Source organism: Delphinapterus leucas, chromosome 2 (genome assembly GCF_059928025.1).
Source record: "Delphinapterus leucas isolate spDelLeu-1000000601 "Yukka" chromosome 2, BTC_Dleu_Yukka2, whole genome shotgun sequence".
Classification (NCBI taxonomy): Eukaryota; Metazoa; Chordata; class Mammalia; order Artiodactyla; family Monodontidae; genus Delphinapterus; species Delphinapterus leucas.
In genome coordinates this window covers 53,654,964-53,675,992 of record NC_143130.1, presented here as the reverse complement: position 1 = coordinate 53,675,992, position 21,029 = coordinate 53,654,964, and the positions used below count along the sequence as shown (strand labels likewise).

The window sequence follows — 21,029 nt, the reverse complement described above, 5'->3', positions numbered from 1 at the left end:
ATCAAATTGGTATCTAAGATTACACCTTATAAAAAAGCAAATTAAGGGACTTCTCTGGTGGTCTGCTGGACCAGATTAACCAGATTAACACTCCGTGCTCCCGAGATTGGTTCAAGATGGCGGAGTAGAAGGACGTACTTTCACTCCCTCTTGTGAGAGCACCGGAATCACAACTAACTGCTGAACAATCATCGACAGGAAGACACTGGAACTCACCAAAAAAGATACCCCACATTCAAAGACAAAGGAGAAGCCATAGTGAGACGGTAGGAGGGAAGCAATCACAATACAATCAAATCCCGAAACTGCTGGGTGGGTGACTCACAAACTGGAGAACACTTATACCACAGGAGTCCACCCACTGGAGTGAAGGTTCTAAGCCCCATGTCAGGCTTCCCAATCTGGGGGCCCGGCAACAGGAGGAGGAATCCCTAGAGAATCAGACTTTTAAGGCTAGCAGGATTTGATTGCAGGACTTCCAAAGGACTGGGGGAAACAGAGACTCCACTATTGGAGGGCACACACAAAGTAGCGTGTGCACTGGGACCCAGAGAAAGAAGCAGTGACCCCACAGGAGACGGAACCAGACCTACCTGCTAGTGTTGGAGGGTCCCCTGCAGAGGCAGGGTGTGGCTGTTTCTCACTGTGAGGACAAGGACACTGGCAGCAGAAGTTCTGGGAAATACTCCTTGGCGTGAGCCCTCCCAGAGTCCGCCATTAGCCCCACCAAAGAGCCCAGGTAGGCTCCAGTGTTGGGTCGCCTCAGGCCAACCAACCAACAGGAAGGGAACCCAGCCACACCCATCAGCAGACAAGTGGATTAAAGTTTTACTGAGCTCTGCCCACGAGAACAACAGCTAGCTCTACCCACCACAAGTCCATCAGGAAACTTGCACAAGCCTCTCAGATAGCCTCATCCAACAGAGGGCAGACAGCAAAAACAAGAAGAACTACAATCCTGCAGCCTGTGGAACAAAAACCACATTCACAGAAAGATAGACAAGATGAAAAGGCAGAGAGCTATGTACCAGATGAAGGAACAAGAAAAAGCCACAGAAAAACAACTAAATTAAGTGGAGACTGGCAACCTTCCAGAAAAAGAATGCAGAATAATGACAGTGAAAATGATCCAGGGCCTCGGAAAAAGAATGGAGGCAAAGATCGAAACGACGCAAGAAATGTTTAACAAAGACATAGAAGAATTAAAGAACAAACAGAGATGAACAATACAGTAACTGAAATGAAAACTATTCTAGAAGGACTCAAAGCTGAATAACTGAGGCAAAAGAATGGATAAGTGACCTGGAAGACACAATGGTGGAGTTCACTGCTGTGGAACAGAATAAAGAAAAACGAATGAAAAGAAATGAAGACAGCCTAAGAGAACTCTGGGACAACATTAAACACAACAACATTCTCATTATAGGAGTCTCAGAAGGACAAGAGAGAGAGAAAGGACCAGAGATAATATTTGAAGAGATAATAGTGGAAAACTTCCCTAAAATGGGAAAGGAAATAGCCACCCAAGTCCAGGAAGCGCAGAGAATCCCATATAGAATAAACCCAAGAAGAAACAAGCTGAGACACATAGTAATCAAATTGGCAGATATTAAGTACAAAGAAAACTTACTGAAAGCAGCAAGGGAAAAAAGACAAATAACATACAAGGGAACTCCCACAAGGTTAACAGCTGATTTCTCAGCAGAAACTCTACAAGCCAGAAGGGAGTGGCATGACATATTTAAAGTGATGAAAGGGAAGAAACTACAACCAAGATTACCCAGCAAGGATCTCATTTACATTTGATGGAGAAATCAAAAGCTTTACAGACAAGCAAAAGCTAAGAGAATTCAGCACCACCAAACCACCTCTACAACACATGCTAAATTAGGAACTTCTCTAAGTGGGAAACACAAGAGAAGAAAGGAACCTACAAAAAAAAACCCAAAACAATTAAGAAAAATGTCATAGAACATACATATCAATAATTACCTTAAACGTGAATGGATTAAATGCTCCAACCAAAAGACACTGGCTTGCTGAATGGATACAAAAACAAGACCCATATATATGCTGTCTACAACAGACCCACTTCACACCTAGGGACACATACAGACTGAAAGCAAGGAGATGGAAAAAGATATTCTATGCAAATGGAAATCAAAAGAAAGCTGGAGTAGCAATACTAATATCAGATAAAATAAACTTTAAAGAAAATTACAAGAGACAAGGAAGGACACTACATAATGATCAAAAGATCGATCCAAGAATAAGATGCAACAATTATAAACATATATGCACCCAACACAAGAGCACCTCAATACATAGGACAACTGCTAACAGCTATAAAAGAGGCAATCGGCAGTAACACAATAATAGTGCGGGACTTTAACACCTCACTTACACAAATGGACAGATCATCAAAAATAAAAATAAATAAGGAAAAAGAAGCTTTAAATGACAAAATAGACCAGACAAATTTAATTGATATTTATAGGACATTCCATCCAAAAACAGCAGATTAAACTTTCCTCGCAAATGCACACGGAACATTCTCCAGGATAGATCACATCTTGGGTCACAAATGAAGCCTCTGTAAACTTAAGGTAACTGAAATCATATCAAGCATCTTTTCTCACCACAATGCTATGAGATTAGAAATCAATTACAGGAAAAAAAAACATAAAAAACACAAACACATGGAGGCTAAACAATACATTACTAAATAACCAAGAGATCACAGAAGAAATCAAAGAGGAAATAAAAAAATACATAGAGACAAATGACAATGAAATATGATGATCCAAAACGTATGAGATGCAGCAAAAGCAGTTCTAAGAGGGAAGTTTATAGCAATAGAAGTGTATCTCAAAAAATAAGAAAAATCTCAAATAAACAATCTAACCTTACACCTAAAGGGACTAGAGAAAGAAGAACCAATAAAACCCAAAGTTAGGAGAAGGAAAGAAATCATAAAGGTCAGAGCACAAACAAATGAAATAGAAACAAAGAAAGCAACAGCAAAGATGAATAAAAGTAAAAGCTGGTTCTTAGAGAAGATAAACAAAACTGATAAACCATTAGCCAGACTCATCAAGAAAAAGAGGGAGAGGACCCAAATCAATAACATTAGAAATGAAAAAGAAGAAGTTACAACACACATCGCAGAAATACAAAGCATCCTAAGACACTACGACAAGCAACTCTACGCCAATACAATGGAAAACCTGGAAGAAATGGACAAATTCTTAGAAAGGTATGTATAACCTTCCAAGACTGAACCAGGAAGCAACAGAAAATATGAACACACCAATCGCAAGTAATGAAATTGAACCTGTGATTAAAAATCTTCCAACAAACAAAAGTCCAGGACCAGATGGCTTCACAGGTGAATTCTATCTAACATTTAGAGAAAAGCTAACACCCATCCTTCTCAGTATTCCAAAAAATTGCAGAGGAAGGAACACTCCCAAACTCATTCTATGAGGCCACCATCACCCTGATACCAAAACCAGACAAGGATGTCACAATCTTAGAAAACTACAGCCCAATATCACTGATGAACATAGATGCAAAAATCCTCAACAAAATACTAGCAAACAGAATCCAACAACATATTAAAAGGATCATACACCCTGATCAAGTGGGATTTATCCCAGGGATGCAAAGATTCTTCAATATACGCAAATGAATCAATGTGATGAACAAATTGAACAATAAAAACCATATGATCATCTCAATAGATGCAGAACAAGCTACGGACAAAATTCAACACCCATTTATGATAAAAACTCTCCAGAAATGGGCACAGAGGGAACCTACTTCAACATAATAAAGGCCATATATGACACACCCACAGCAAACATCATTCTAAATGGTGAAAAACTGAAAGCATCTCCTCTAAGATCAAGAACAAGACAAGGATTTCCACTCTCACCACTTTTATTCAACATACTTTTGGAAGTCCTAGGCACAGCAATCAGAGAAGAAAAAGAAACAAAAGGAATACAAATTGGAAAAGAAGTAAAACTGTCACTGTTTCCAGATAACCTGATACTATACAGAGAGAATCCTAAAGATGTCACCAAAAAGCTACTAGAGCTAATCAATGAATTTGGTGAAGTTGCAGGATACCAAATTAATGCACAGAAATCTCTGGCATTCCTATACACTAATGATGAAAAACCTGAAAGAGAAATTAAGGAAAAACTCCCACTTACCACTGCAACAAAAAGAATAAAATACCTAGGAATTAACCTACCTAGGGAGACAAAAGACCTGTATGCAGAAAACTATAAGACACTGATGAAAGAAATTAAAGATGATACTAACAGATGGAGAGATATACAATGTTCTTAGACTGGAAGAATCAATATTGTGAAAATGACTATACTACCCAAAGCAATCTATAGATTCAATGTAACCTCTATCAAATTACCAATAGCATTGTTTACAGAACTAGAACAAAACCTCTTAAAATTTGTATGGAGACACAAAAGATCCCAAATAGCCGAAGCAGTCTTGATGGAAAAAAATGGAGCTGGAGGAATCAGACTCCCTGACTTCAGACTATACAAAAAAGCTACAGTAATCAAGAAAATATGGTACTGGCACAAAAACAGAAATACAGATCTATGGACCAGAAAGCCCAGAAATAAACCAATGCACGTATGGTCAACTGATCTATGACAAAGGAGGCAAGGATAGACAATGGAGAAATGATAGTCTCTTCAATAAGGGAAAACTGGACAGCTACATGTAAAAATGAAATTAGAACACTCCCTAACACCATACACTAAAATAAACTAAAAATGGATTAGAGACCTATGTAAAACCAGACACTATAAAACTCTTAGAGGACATAAATCACAGCACGATCTTTTTTGATCCACCTCCTAGAGTAATGGTAATAAAAATAAACAAATGGGACCTAATGAAACTTCAAAGCTTTTGCACAGCAAAGGAAACCATAAACAAGACGAAAAGACAACCATCAGAATGGGAGAAGATATTTGCAGATGAATCATCGGACAAAGGATTAATCTCCAAAATATATAAACAGATCATGCAGCTCAATATTAAAAGAAACAAACAACCCAATCCAAAAATGGGGGAAAGACCTAAATAGATATTTCTCCGAAGAAGACATACAGATGGCCAAGAGGCACATGAAAAGCTGCACAGCATCACTAATTATTAGAGAAATGCCAAATCAAAACTACAATGAGGTATCACCTCACACTGGTTAGAATGGGCATCATCAGAAAATCTACAAACAACAAATGCGGGAGAGGGTGTGGAGAAAAGGGAACCCTCTTGCAATGTTGGTGGGAATGTAAATTGATGCAACCACTATGGAGAACAGTATGGAGGTTCCTTAAAGAACTAAAAATAGAATTACCATATGACCCAGCAATCCCACTACTGGGCATATACCCAGAGAAAATGATAATTCAAAAAGACACATGCATCAGCTCGGTGCTTTGTGACCACCTAGAGGGGTGGGATAGGGACAGTTGGAGGGAGGGAGACGCAAGAGGGAAGAGATATGGGGATATATGTATATGTATGACTGATTCATTTTGTTATAAAGCAGAAACTAACAAACCATTGCAAAAGCAAATGTACTCCAATAAAGATGTTAAAAAAAAAAAAAGACACATGCACCCCAATGTTCATTGCAGCACTATTTACAATAGCCAGGTCATGGAAGCAACCTAAATGCCCATCGACACACGAATGGATAAAGAAGATGTGGGAACACTGGCAGAAGACCTCAGACCTCCCAAAAGGCAAAAAACTCCCCACGTACCTGGGTAGGGCAAAAGAAAAAACTGAGACAAAAGAATAGGGATGGGACCTGCACCCATGGGAGGGAGCTGAGAAGGAGGAAAGATTTCCACACAATAGGAAGCCCCTTGGCAGGCAGAGACTGCAGGTGGCAGAGCGGGGGAAGCTTCAGAGCCACGGAGGAGAGCGCAGCAACAGGGGTGCGGAGGGCAAAGCGGAGAGATTCCCGCACAGAGGATCGGTGCCGACGGGCACTCACCAGCCCGAGAGGCTTGTCTGCTCACCCTCCGGGATGGGTGAGGGCTGAGAGCTGAGGCTCAGGCTTCAGTCGGAGCGCAGGGAGAGGACTGGCAGCATGAACACACAGCCTGAAGGGGTTAGTGCACCACGGCTAGCCAGGAGGGAGTCCGGGAAAAAGTATGGACCTGCTGAAGAGGCAAGAAACTTTTTCTTCTCTCTTTGTTTCCTGGTGCGCAAGGAGAGGGTTAGATTAAAAGCAATGCTTAAAGGAGCTCCAGTGACTGGCGCGTCCAGAGACGAGCACGAGCCATAGCTAACAGCGCGGGCCCCAGAGACGGGCATAAGACGCTAAGGCAGCGGCTGCCGCCAACAACAAGCCTGTGTGGGAGCACAGGTCACTATCCACACCTCCCCTCCCGGGAGCCTGTGCAGCCCGCCGCTGCCAGAGTCCCGTGACCCATGGACAACTTCCCCGGCAGAACGCACGGTGCGCCTCAGGCTGGTGAAACGTCACGCCGGCCTCTGACGCCGCAGGCTCGCCCTGCTTCCGCACCCCTCCCTCACCCCGGCCTGAGTGACCCAGAGTCCCAGAAGCACCTGCTCGTTTAACCCCGTCCTGTCTGGGCGAAGAACAGACGCCCAAAGGCGACCTACAATGGAGGGGCGGGGCCAAATCCAAAGCTGAACCCAGGGAGCTGTGGGAACAAAGAAGAGAAAGGGAAATTTCTCCCAGCAGCCTCAGAGGCAGCGGATTAAATCTCCACAATCAACTTGATGGACCCTGCATCTGCGTAATACCTGAATAGACAACAAATCATCCCAAATTGAGGAGGTGGACTTTGAGAGCAAGATATATTATTTTTTCCCCTTTTCCTCTTTTTGTGAGTGTGTATGTGTATGCTTCTGTGTGAGGTTTTGTCTGCATAGCTTTGCTTTCACCATTTGTCCTAGGGTTCTGTCCGTCCATTTTTTTTTAAATTTTTTTTCTTAATAATTATTTTTCATTTTAATAACTATAGTTTTTACATTACTTTATTTTATTCCCTTCCTTCCTTCCTTTCTTTTTTTCTTTCTACTTTTTCTCCCTTTTGTTCTCAGACATGTGGATGAAAGGCTCTTGGTGCTCCAGCCAGGAGTCAGTGCTGTGCCTCTGAGGTGGGAGAGCCAAATTCAGGACACTAGTCCACAAGAGACCTCCCAGCTCCACGTAATATCAAACGGTGAAAATCTACCAGAGATCTCCATCTCAACACCAACACCCAGCTTCACTCAACGACCAGCAAGATACAGTGCTGGACGCACTGTGCCAAATGACCAGCAAAACAGGAACACGTCCCCATCCGTTAGCAGAGAGGCTGCCTATAATCATAATAAGGCCACAGACACCCCAAAACACACCACCAGATGTGAACCTGCCCACCAGAAAGACAAGATATAGCCTCATCCACCAGAACACAGGCACTAGTCCCCTCCACCAGAAAGCCTACATAACCCACTGAAACAACCTTAGCCACTGGGGACAGACACCAAAAACAAGGGGAACTACGAACCTGCAGCCTGAAAAACGAGACCCCAAACACAGTAAGATATACAAAATGAGAAGACAGAAAAACACAGCAGATGAAGGAGCAAGGTAAAAACCCACCAGACCTAACAAATGAAGAGGAAATAGGCAGTCTACCTGAAAAAGAATTCAGAATAATGATAGGAAAGATGAACCAAAACCTTGGAAATAGAATACAGAAAATGCAAGAAACATTTAACAAGGACCTAGAAGAACTAAAGATAAAACAAGCAACGATGAACAACACAATAAATGCAATTAAAAATATTCTAGGAGGGATAAGTAGCAGAATAACTGAGGCAGACAAACGGATAAGTGATGTGGAAGATAAAATAATGGAAATTACTGCAGAGCAGAATAAAGAAAAAAGGACGAAAAGAACTGAGGACAGTCTCAGAGACCTCTAGGACAACATTAAATGCACCAACATTCAAATTATAGGGGTTCCAGAAGAAGAAGAGAAAAAGAAAGGGAGTGAGAAAATATTTGAAGAGATTATAGTTGAAAACTTCCCTAATATGGGAAAGGAAACAGTTAATCAAGTCCAGGAAGCAGAGAGAGTCCCATACAGGATAAATCCAAGGAGAAACACGCCAAGACACATACTAATCAAACTGTCAAAAATTAAATACACAGAAAACATATTGAAAGCAGCAAGGGAAAAAAACAACAAATAACAAACAAGGGAATCCCCATAAGGTTAACAGCTGATCTTTCAGCAGAAACTCTGCAAGCCAGAAGGGAGTGGCAGCACATATTTAAAGTGATGAAGGAGAAAAACCTGCAACCAAGATTACTCTACCCAGCAAGGATCTCATTCAGATTTGATGGAGAAATTAAAACCTTTACAGACAAGCAAAGGCTGAGAGAGTTCAGCACCACAAAACCAGCTTTACAACAAATGCTAAAGGAACTTCTCTAGGCAAGAAACATAAGAGAAGGAAAAGACCTACACTAACAAACCCAAAACAATTAAGAAAATGGGAAGAGGAACACACATATCGATAATTACCTTAAATGTAAATGGTCTAAATGCTCCCACCAAAAGACACAGATTGGTTGAATGGATACAAAAACAAGACCCATATATATGCTGTCTACAAGAGACCCACTTCAGACCTAGAGACACATACAGACTGAAAGTAAGGGGATGGAAAAAGATATTACATGCAAATGGAAACCAAACGAAAATTGGAGTAGCAATTCTCATATCAGACAAAACAGACTTTAAAATAAAGACTATTAGAAGAGACAAGGAAGGACACTACATAATGATCAAGGGATCAATCCAAGAAGAAGATATAACAATTGCAAATATTTATGCACCCAACATAGGAGCACCTCAATGCATAAGGCAAATACTAACAGCCATAAATGGGGAAATCGACAGTAACACATTCATAGTAAGGGACTTTAACACCCCACTTTCACCAATGGACAGATCATCCAAAATGAAAATAAATAAGGAAACACAAGCTTTAAATGATACATTAAACAAGATGGACTTAATTGATATTTATAGGACATTCCATCCAAAAACAACAGAATACACATTTTTCTCAAGTGCTCATGGAACATTCTCCAGGACAGATCATATCTTGGGTCACAAACGAAGCCTCCGTAAATTTAAGAAAACTGAAATTGTATCAAGTACCTTTTCCGACCACAACACTATGAGACTAGATATCAATTACAGGAAAATATCTGTAAAAAATACAAACACATGGAAGCTAAACAATACACTACTTAATAACGAAGTGATCACTGAAGAAATCAAAGAGGAAATCAAAAAATACTAGAAACAAATGACAATGGAGACACAACGACCCAAAATCTATGGGATGCAGCAAAAGCAGTTCTAAGAGGGAAGTTTATAGCAATACAATCCTACCTTAAGAAACAGGAAACATCTCGAATAAACAACCTAACCTTGCACCTTAAGCAACTAGAGAAAGAAGAACAAAAGAACCCCAAAGTTACCAGAAGGAAAGAAATCATAAAAATCAGATCAGAAATAAAGAAATGAAGGAAACGATAGCAAAGATGAATAAAACTAAAAGCTGGTTCTCTGAAAAGATAAACAAAATTGATAAAACATTAGCCAGACTCATCAAGAAAAATAAGGGAGAAGACTCAAATCAATAGTATTACAAATGAAAAGGAGAAGTAACAACTGACACTGCAGAAATACAAAAGATCATGAGAGATTACTACAAGCAACTACATGCCAATAAAATGGACAACCTGGAAGAAATGGACAAATTCTTACAAAAGCACAACCTGCCAAGACTGAATCAGGAAGAAATAGAAAATATGAACAGACCAATCACAAGCACTGAAATTGAAACTGTGATTAAAAATCTTCCAACACACAAAAGCCCAGGACCAGATGGCTTCACAGGCGAATTCTATGAAACATTTAGAGAAGAGCTAACACCTATCCTTCTCAAACTCTTCAAAAATATAGCAGAGAGAGGAACACTCCCAAACTCATTCTACAAGGCCACCATCACCTTGATACCAAAACCAGACAAGGATGTCACAAAGAAAACCCCAGGCCAGTATCACTGATGAACGTGGATGCAAAAATCCTCAACAAAATACTAGGAAACAGAATCCAACAGCACATTAAAAGGATCATACACCACTATCAAGTGGGGTTTATTCCGGGAATGCAAGGATTCTTCAATATAAGCAAATCAATCAACGTGATACACCATATTAACAAATTGAAGAAGAAAAACCATTATCATCATCTCAATAGATGCAGAGAAAGCTTTCGACAAAATTCAACACCCATTTATGATAAAAAAAAAAAAAACCCTGCAGAAAGTAGGCACAGAGGGAACTTTCCTCAACATAATAAAGGCCATATATGTAACAAACCCACAGCCAACATCGTCCTCAATGGTGAAAAACTGGAAGCATTTCCACTACAATCAGGAACAATACAAGGTTGCCCACGCTCACCACTATTATTCAACATACTTTTGGAATTTTTAGCCACAGCAATCAGAGAAGAAAAAGAAATTAAAGGAATCCATATTGGAAAAGAAGTAAAGCTGTCACTGCAGATGACATGATACTATACACAGAGAATTCCAAAGATACTACCAGAAAACTACTAGAGCTAATCAATGAATTTGGTAAAGTAGCAGGATACAAAATTAATGCACAGAAATCTCTTGCATTCCTATACACTAATGATGAAAAATCTTAAAGTGAAATTAAGAAAACACTCCCATTTACCACTGCAACAAGGAGAATAAAATATTTAGGAATAAACCTACCTAAGGAGACAAAAGACCTGTATGCAGAAAATCATAAGACACTGATGAAAGAAATTAAAGATGATACAAATAGGTGGAGAGATATACCATGTTCTTGGATTGGAAGAATCAACATTGTGAAAATGACTCTACTACCCAAAGCAATCTACAGATTCAATGCAATCCCTATCAAACTACCACTGGCATTTTTCACAGAACTAGAACAAAAAATTTCACAATTTGTATGGAAACACAAAAGACCCCAAATAGCCAAAGCAATCTTGAGAACGAAAAACGGAGCTGGAGGAATCAGGTTCCCTGACTTCAGACTATACTACAAAGCTACAGTAATCAAGACAGTATGGTACTGGCACAAAAACAGAAAGATAGATCAATGGAACAGGATAGAAGGCCCAGAGATAAACCCACGTACATATTGTCACCTTATCTTTGATAAAAGAGGCAGGAATGTACAGTGGAGACAGGACAGCCTCTTCAATAAGTGGTGCTGGGAAAACTGGACAGCTACATGTAAAAGTATGAGATTAGATCACTCCCTAACGCCATACAGAACAATAAACTCAAAATGGATTAAAGGCCTAAATGTAAGGCCAGAAACTATCATACTCTTAGAGGAAAACATAGGCAGAACACTCTATGACATAAATCACAGCAAGATCCTTTTTGACCCACCTCCCAGAGAAATGGAAATAAAAACAAAAATAAACAAATGGGACCTAATGAAACTTCAAACCTTTTGCACAGCAAAAGGAACCATAAACAAGACCAAAAGACAACCCTCAGAATGGGACAAAATATTTGCAAATGAAGCAACTGACAAAGGATTAATCTCCAAAATTTACAAGCAGCTCATGCAGCTCAATAACAAAACAACAAACAACCCAATCCAAAAATGGGCAGAAGAGCTAAACAGACATTTCTCCAAAGAAGATATACAGACTGCCAACAAACACATGAAAGAATGCTCAACATCATTTATCATTAGAGAAATGCAAGTCAAAACTACAATGAGATATCATCTCACACCAGTCAGAATGGCCATCATCAAAAAACCTAGAAACAATAAATGCTGGAGAGGGTGTGGAGAAAAGGGAACACTCTTGCACTGCTGGTGGAAATGTGAATTGGTTTAGCCACTATGGAGAACAGTATGGAGGTTCCTTAAAAAACTAAAAATAGAACTACCATATGACCTAGCAATCCCACTACTGGGCATATACCCTGAGGAATCCATAATTCAAAAAGAGTCATGTACCAAAATGTTCATTGCAGCTTTATTTACAATAGCCAGGACATGTGTCCTCAGTGTCCATCATCGGATGAATGGATAAAGATGTGGCACATATATACAATGGAATATTACCCAGCCATAAAAAGAAACGAAATTGCGTTATTTGTAGTGAGGTAGATGGACCTAGAGTCTGTCATACAGAGTGAAGTAAGTCAGAAAGAGAAAACAAATACCGTATGCTAACACATATATATGGAATCTAAGAAAAAAAAAATGCCATGAAGAACCTAGGGGTAAGACGGAAATAAAGACACAGACCTACTAGAGAACGGAAACGGACTTGAGGATATGGGGAGTGGGAAGGGTAAGCTGTGACAAAGTGAGAGAGTGGCATGGATTCTCTTTGGTAATGGCATACACTACCAAACATAAAGTTGAGAGCTAGTGGGAAGCAGCCACAGAGCACTCAGCTCGGTGCTTTGTGACCACCTATAGGGGTGGGATAGGGAGGGTGGCAGGGAGGGAGACGCAAGAGGGAAGAGATATGGGAACATATGTATATGTATAACTGATTCACTTTGTTATAAAGCAGAAAGTAACACACCACTGTAAAGCAATTATACTCCAATAAAGATGTTAAAAAAAAGCAAAAAAGAGCTATAGGGGTTCGTGGGTCGGTTGTGCATACACATACATCCACTCTTTTTGTATATTCTTTTCCCATATAGGCCATTACATATATAAAATATATATCTACTTTATATATAAAATAAATAATTAACAAGAACCTGTTGTATAGCACAGGGAACACTACCCAATACTCTGTGATGACCTATATGGGAAAAGAATCTAAAAAAAAAAAACGGAGTGGATGTGTGTATATGTGTAACTGATTCACTTTGCTGTACATCTGAAACTAATACAATATTGTATATCAAATATATGCCAATAAAATTTTTTTAAATGATCAAAAAATATATATATCTATATATATAGATCCCCTCTCCCCACTACCCCCGCCTGACCCACTATAATGTGATCTTCAGGAGGGCAGAGGCCATGTCTGATTTTAGTCATCACTGTATTCCCAGAACAGAGTCTGACACACCCTAGGGACTTGGCACCTATTTATTAAATATTAATTAAATAAACTACTTGATGAATCAGGTGCTGAGCTGAAAATAAAAGAAGAAATCAGCTGACACTGCAGAAATACAAAGGATCATGAGAGATTACTACAAGCAACTATATGCCAATAAAAAAGAATTCAGCTGACATTTTAATGTTTCCTTAAAGGCTAAGTGGGCTAGTATGACAGTTTAGAATCTCTGGAAACCCCAAACAAAGGGGTGTTAGTATTCTTTTCTATGTGCCCACAAGAAAGATTGGGGGACAGTACAAAACATGTGAGAGAGGCCCCCCTGGTGACACCCAAATACAAATTCCTGTCTACTTACCAGATATCATAGTTGTCTACTAGATACATGACTCTGGACTAAAGTCAAGTAAATTTCTCTTACCCTTCGTTTTCAAATTTGTAAAATGGGAATAATATATTTCACATAGGGTTTTGTGAGGATTCATCGAGATAAAGTACCTGTTTAGCACTTGGCAAATATCAGGTGCTTAAAAATTTATAGTCATTATTCAATATTCCAACTCCAAGTACCCATTTGTTGATCATAAAATTAATGAGGGCAGCTTAGGCTTGGCTGCCACCTAGGGAACATCTAAACAGCGAAGCCCCAAAACAGAAGTACATAAACAAACAAAAGATCAATTTTAAATTCTGCTAACTTACTAGTTAGAGAAATACGTCAGATATTGTAAACCTATAAAAAACTTACAATGAGAGGAAAAGGTAGTTATCTGGAAGAAAATGGTGATTCTCTTTTATGAAAGGAAGAATTATCTTTTAATTTACCTGGATTGAAAGTTCATGATTTACATACACTGTATTTTCATCATGAGCATTTACTCTCTTTAACGCATTTTAATTTTATACCACAGATATCACAATGAGTGAACTGGATTTACTGACAGGATTCTTTATTGTCTGAGGGGCTTCTGACTACAGAGAAACACTTGCTATTCTCTATGTTTTTTTAAATGTTCATTTTCCTTAATTATATATGTAATTGAAAAATAAACATCATTAGGTATTTAGAAGAAAATTCATATTCTTTTAGTTTCCATGATGAAAATAAAAGATGAAAGCAAAAATAAACTAGGATATTTAGAAGCAATCCAGAGCATTTTTTTCTCCTCATGGGCATAAACACAGTCTAGGTCAACCACACACTGCCTAGGGACTATACTAGTAGGGAAGGACAACTAAATCAAGAAATTCAGAATGAAACAGTAGAACATGAAAACTGCACAGAAAAGACAGAAGAGGGATCTAGGTTAACCAATCCTGGAACCACCCTAACTCTGAACTTCTTGTTAGATGAGATGATAAAATCCTTACTGTTTTGATTAGCCTCTCTGTTACTTGGAACAGAAAGCATCCTACCTGATGCACAAATGCTGACAGTTTAAGAGCTGATTATAATCTGCTCCCAAAAAGACAAGTAAATTATAGATCACTTAAAAATATTTCAGTTAGGTTATTTTCACATCAAATCATAAATATTCTTTCGATCCATCGCTTCATTTTGTAATTTTTATTCTAGACATAAAAAAGATGTGCAAATGCTCATAAGGCCAAAACCTTCTAAGTCAAAATACCAGATAATACAGAAAGCTAAAAATAGAAAACAAAAATACCTTGTAAATAAATATAGACCATACAACAAAACACATATATAGCTTAAAAAAATGAAAGATTTTCCTATGCAGTCTAAAGAAAGCTCACTGTTTCTGGTATCTACAAGCACCCAGTATAGCAGTCTTTACAAGAAATGATGTGAGTTGAGCACACAATTAAAGACTGCTAAACAACAATAGTATTGGGTGACAGAAGGCAGCATTCAAAGATGAGCAATCAGGGACTTCCCTGGTGGCGCAGTGGTTAAGAATCCGCCTGACAATGCAGGGGACACAGGTTCGAGCCCTGGTCCGGGAGGATCCCACATGCCGCGGAGCAACTAAGCCCGTGCACCACAACTACTGAACCTGCGCTCTAGAGCCCACGAGCCACAACTACTGAGGCCCAGGCACCTAGAGCCGTGCTCTGCAACAAGAGAAGCCACCACAATGAGAAGGCCGCACACTGCAAGGAAGAGTAGCTCCCACTGGCCGCAACTAGAGAAAGCCTGTGCGCAGCAATGAAGACCCAATGCAACCAAAAATAAATTAAAAAAATAAATTTATTAAAAAACAAGATGAGCAACCAACTCTTGTAATATACATAGATCATAATCATATGCAAATTTAAAGGCAAATTAATAAATGACTGTAACAAAGATAGAGATAGTGGAACAGTAAGCTTGTTGATTTAGCTACTCATTGCTTTCTAAAATTCCAAAGTACCTTAAAAGACTGCTTCAAAATTCTCTCACATCCAGCCAACCAATCAAAATTCAGTATCTGTTTCAGAACGGTTCTGCCAGCATAGTGAGATAGGTTTGTTCTTCACTGTAATAAGAAACCCCATGGCTACAGCTCTCATTAGAGTATCCATGAACCAGAAGAAACATGAATATAGCATTATTTTACTGGCCTTCAGTACCCAAAAGACATTCTACATCATCAACTGACAGCATAAAGGGGAGACAGCTGACAGGTGATTTTTTTTTTTTTTTTTTTTAGAATGTGCCTCAGACTAAGCTTTTCTGAAAAGGGCTTACTGAAAAAGAATATTTATTCCAAACCGAGATCCTGAAGAAGCAGTGAAACAGTTAATACTTATTTTAATTGCCTTTCACTGATTTTTAGTAGGCAGTAACAAGTACTGGTAAAATAAAAGTCTTGAACTCTGGTGTTAAGAGAAGCCAATATTTAAGATGCATTTATACTGTCACCTCATTACCTCAATGTTCATTTGTCCTCTCAAAACTAAGGGAAAAACAAAAAGAATGAAATTAAATGACTGAATTAAGATCAAGATGTAGGCCTTTACAAATGCTAACAATTATCTACTGACTATGAAAAGCTAGTCAAGATATCAGTATTATAATTTTGTCTGATTTCTTCAGAGATATAAAATGGACATGAATTTGCTAGATAGTATTTTCCCATTCTATCTCTTCTAAAATAATTTTAATGAAGTAAAAGGCTTTACTTCACTTTCAAGTAAAAGTTATTATTTTTAAGTATTTTAATTTTCTCAGCTGTTTATCCTCTAAGTTCAACACATAATTTTAAACATAGAAGATCTATAATTTACTTGTAAGAACAAGACTGTAGTTTGATACATAACCATTAAATTCAATCATGTTCCCCAAGGGAAAAATTCTCATTTTTAAGTCAACACAGTTCTTATTTTTAAATAGTAAAATAGCAAATATACTAGCCTTGGAGTCAAAAGAGCCAATTTTAAACCCTGGCCCTGCCATTAACTAATGATCTTGAGCAAGTCACTTAATCTCTCTGGGCCACAGTTTGTTCATTTTTAAAATGGAACAGATACCAAATACTTCACAGAGCATGTGAATGTTAACGTAAATGAGGAAGTATATTAAAGCATCTATAGCACAATCAATGTATGGTATACACAGGTCTTCCATAAAAGTTCAATAAATGCTTTCTCATTCAGCCATTCTCAGTTTTGTTTATTCGTTTGGTTCAAAAATCACAGAGTAGCTTATGGTAGTGGTTAAGAGGACAGGTTCTGCAGTGAGCCCGCCTGGATTCAAACCTCAGCTCCACCACTTACTACATGTGTAACCTCGAGGAAGTTATTCAACTTCTCTAAGCTTCAACAGCCACATCTTTAAAATATTATAATAATAATAATGCTCATACACGTGTAAGAATTAAGAGATAACATATATAAAGTACCTACCTTAGTATGCAGCACAAACAAGTTTACAAATGTTAACAAAATCATAACAAATGCATTCAAACTGTTGTGAAATATGCATAAAAGACAAATACCAGGAACTCAGGTTATCAACCTACTACAAAGGCCTCAGCCACCACCTGAACACCAGAACCACATGGCTGTCCTAAGGGCCCTCTATTCCCAACCACATTCTCAACTACTCAACCTGGATGTCCTACAGGTATCTTGAAATCCAACGTTTTTTAAAACCAAACACATCAAGTCTATTTCTTTTCTGTATTCACATCATTCCTGCTGTGCTCCAATCCAATGGTTACACTGCTACCTGTAATGTTTTTTAAACATCTTATCTAGCCAAATCATTCCCATTTATAAAACCTCCACTGACTCCACACTGCCCACAAGATTAAAGCCATCTGGTTCCAACTCATGTCTCCAGTCAGAGCACAGTACTCCATTTCCAGGAACAGCCACTAACCACTCTAGCCTAGGCCGTGCAATAGCCCACTACCTGGTCTCAGCAGGCATTCTTATTTCTCTCCAATCCAACTTCCCCATTTTCATTAGATCGATTTTAAAATGCAGTAATGTCACTTGTCACTGTTCTTAAAGTCTAAGCCTGTAACATGGCCTAGAAAGCCCTAGCTAATCTTCGCCCTGTCTCTACCCACCACACTCTTCCCCTCCCACTCTTTCTCTTGCCCAGTAAGCTTCTGAGCACAGGCCTTTCCATGCTTAGAAAGCTAACTCCTTTCCGCTACAGGGCCTTTATACATACTACCAGCTTGCTATCTCTTGCTAGGTCTCATTCCAAACAACTCCTCTTACTAAGAGTCCTACACATCCTTTATGTCTCAGTATTACCATTATTTCCTCCAAGAAATGTTCCAAACTACGTTGGAACACACTTTCAAAGCACACTGTACTTCCCTCTTTTTTTTTTTTATTAGTTCTAAAAGTACGACATGAAAACTAAACAGCTCTTTACTAAGCGCAAAAAGATGAAACGAACATGTAAATGACTTCCAACGCTAAGGAATTTTTGAAAATTAAATACTAACAGGGACTGCTCAGTTATCCTATTCAAAGTCCCATTCCCACAGAATTCTGGGAACATAGAGCTTGAATCATTTACTTATACAACATTCACTTGTATCTTTGGTTTTAAAAACAAAATTTTTTTAACATCTTTATTGGAGTATAATTGCTTTACAATGGTGTGTCACTTTCTGCTTTATAACAAAGTCAATCAGTTATACATACACATATGTTCCCATATCTCTTCCCTCTTGCGTCTCCTTCCCTCCCACCCTCCCCATCCCACCCCTCTAGGTGGTCACAAACCACCTAGCTGATCTCCCTGTGCTATGCGGCTACTTCCCACTAGCTATCTATTTTACACTTGGTAGTGTATATATGTCCATGCCACTCTCTCACTTTGTCACAGCTTACCCTTCCCACTCCCCATATCCTCAAGCCCATTCTCTAGTAGGTCTGTGTCTTTATTGCCGTTTTACACCTAGGTTCTTCATGACTTTTTTTTTTTGTCTTAGATTCCATACATATGTGTTAGCATACGGTATTTGTTTTTCTCTATCTGACTTACTTTACTCTGTATGACAGACTCTAGGTCCATCCACCTCACTACAAATAACGCAATTTCATTTCTTTTTATGGCTGAGTAATATTCCATTGTATATATGTAACACATCTTCTTTATCCATTCATCTGTTGATGGACACTTAGGTTGCTTCCATGTCCCGGCTGTTGTAAATACAGCTGCAATGAACATTTTGGTACATGACTCTTTTTGAATTACGGATTTCTCAAGGTATATGCCCAGTAGTGGGACTGCTGGGTTGTATGGTACTTGTATTTGTAGATTTTTAAGGAACCTCCATACTGTTCTCTATACTGGCTGTATCAATTTACATTCCCACCAACAGTGCAAGAGTGGTCCCTTTTCTCCACACCCTCTCCAGCATTTACTGTTTCTAGATTTTTTGTTGATGGCCATTCTGACTGGTGTGAGATGATATCTCATTGTAGTTTTTATTTGCATTTCTCTAATGATTAATGATGCTGAGCATTCTTTCATGTGCTTGTTGGCAATCTGTATACGTTCTTTGGAGAAATGTCTATTTAGCTCTTCTGCCCATTTTTGGATTGGGTTGTTTTTTTTGTTATTGAGCTGCATGAGATGCTTGTAAATTCTGGAGATTAATCCTTTGTCAGTTGCTTCATTTGCAAATATTGTCTCCCATTCTGAGGGCTGTCTTTTGGTCTTGTTTATGGTTTCATTTGCTATGCAAAAGCTTTGAAGTTTCATTAGGTCCCATTTATTTTTGTTTTTACTTCCATTTCTCTAGGAGGTGGGTCAAAAAGGATCTTGCTATGATATATGTCATAGAGTGTTCTGCCTATGTTTTCCTCTAAGAGTTTGATAGTGTCTGGCCTTACATTTAGGTCTTTAATCCATTTTGAGCTTACTTTTGTGTATGGTGTTAGGGAGTGTTCTAATCTCATACTTTTACATGTACCTGTCCAGTTTTCCCAGCACCACTTATTGAAGAGGCTGTCTTTTCTCCACTGTATATATACTCTTGCCTCCTTTATCAAAGATAAAGTGACCATATGTGCGTGGGTTTAACTCTGGGCTTTCTATCCTGTTCCATTGATCTATATTTCTGCTTTTGTACCAGTAGCATACTGTCTTGATTACTGTAGCTTTGTAGTATAGTCTGAAGTCAGGGAACCTGATTCCTCCAGTTCCAGTTTTCGTTCTCAAGACTGCTTTGGCTATTCGGGGTCTTTTGTGTTTCCATACAAATTGTGAAACTTTCTCTTCTACTTCTGTGAAAAATGCCAGTGGTAGTTTGATAGGGATTGGACTGAATCTGTAAATTACTTTGGGTAGTAATTTTCACAATGTTGATTCTTCCAATCCAAGAACATGGTATATCTCTCCAACTATTTGTATCATCTTTAATTTCTTTCATCAGTGTCTTATAATTTTCTGTATACAGGTCTTTTGTCTCCTTAGGTCGGTTTATTCCTAGATATTTTATTCTTTTTATTGAAATGGTAAATGGGAGTGTTTTCTTAGTTTCACTTTCAGATTTTTCAACATTAGTGTATAAGAATGGCAGAGATTTCTGTGCATTAATTTCGTATCCTGCTACTTTACCAAATTCATTGATTAGCTCTAGTAGTTTTCTGGTAGTATCTTTAGGATTCTCTGTGTATAGTATCATGTCATCTGCAAACACTGACAGCTTTACTTCTTTCCGATTTGGATTCCTTTTATTTCTTTTTCTTCTCTGACTGCTGTGGCTAAAACTTCCAAAACTATGTTGAATAATAGTAGTGAGAGTAGGAAACCTTGTCTTGTTCCTGATCTTAGTGGAAATGCTTTCAGTTTTTCACCATTGAGGACGATGTTGGCTGTGGGTTTGTCATATATGGCCTTTATTATATTGAGGAAAGTTCCCTCTATGCCTACTTTCTGCAGGGTTTTTATCATAAATGCGTGAATTTGTCGAAAGCTTTCTCTGCATCTATTGAGATGATCATATGGTTTTTCTCCTTCAGTTTGTTAATATGGTGTATCACGTTGATTAATTTGCGTATATTGAAGAATCCTTGCATTCCTGGGATAAACCCCACTTGATCATACTGTATGATTCTTTTAATGTGCCATTGGATTCTGTTTGCTAGTATTTTGTTGAGGATTTTTGCACCTATGTTCACCAGTGATACTGGCCTGGGGTTTTCTTTCTTTTTGATATCTTTGTCTGGTTTTGGTATCAGAGTGATGGTGTCCTCGTAGAATAAGTTTGGGAGTGTTCCTCCCTCTGCTATATTTTTGAAGAGTTTGAGAAGGATAGGTGTTAGCTCTTCTCTAAATGTTTCATAGAATTCGCCTGTGAAGCCAACTGGTCCTGGGCTTTTGTGTGTTGGAAGATT

The 21,029-nt window shown here is 38.6% G+C and overlaps 1 protein-coding gene across 12 annotated transcripts in view; it reads right to left on the bottom strand.

The window, feature by feature from the left end:
- MEF2A (myocyte enhancer factor 2A) overlaps nucleotides 1-21,029 on the bottom strand; it is a 174,135-nt gene that overhangs the window by 105,329 nt on the left and 47,777 nt on the right. Inside the window, exon 1 of one of the 12 annotated variants that reach the window (XM_089906886.1) lies at nucleotides 594-1,782. The exons of the other annotated variants lie outside the window; for them this stretch is intronic. The gene's annotated coding sequence lies outside the window, so the exon portion shown is untranslated. Of the gene's footprint in view, nucleotides 1-593; nucleotides 1,783-21,029 lie in introns of those variants that run through there. 12 annotated transcript variants of the gene reach the window in all.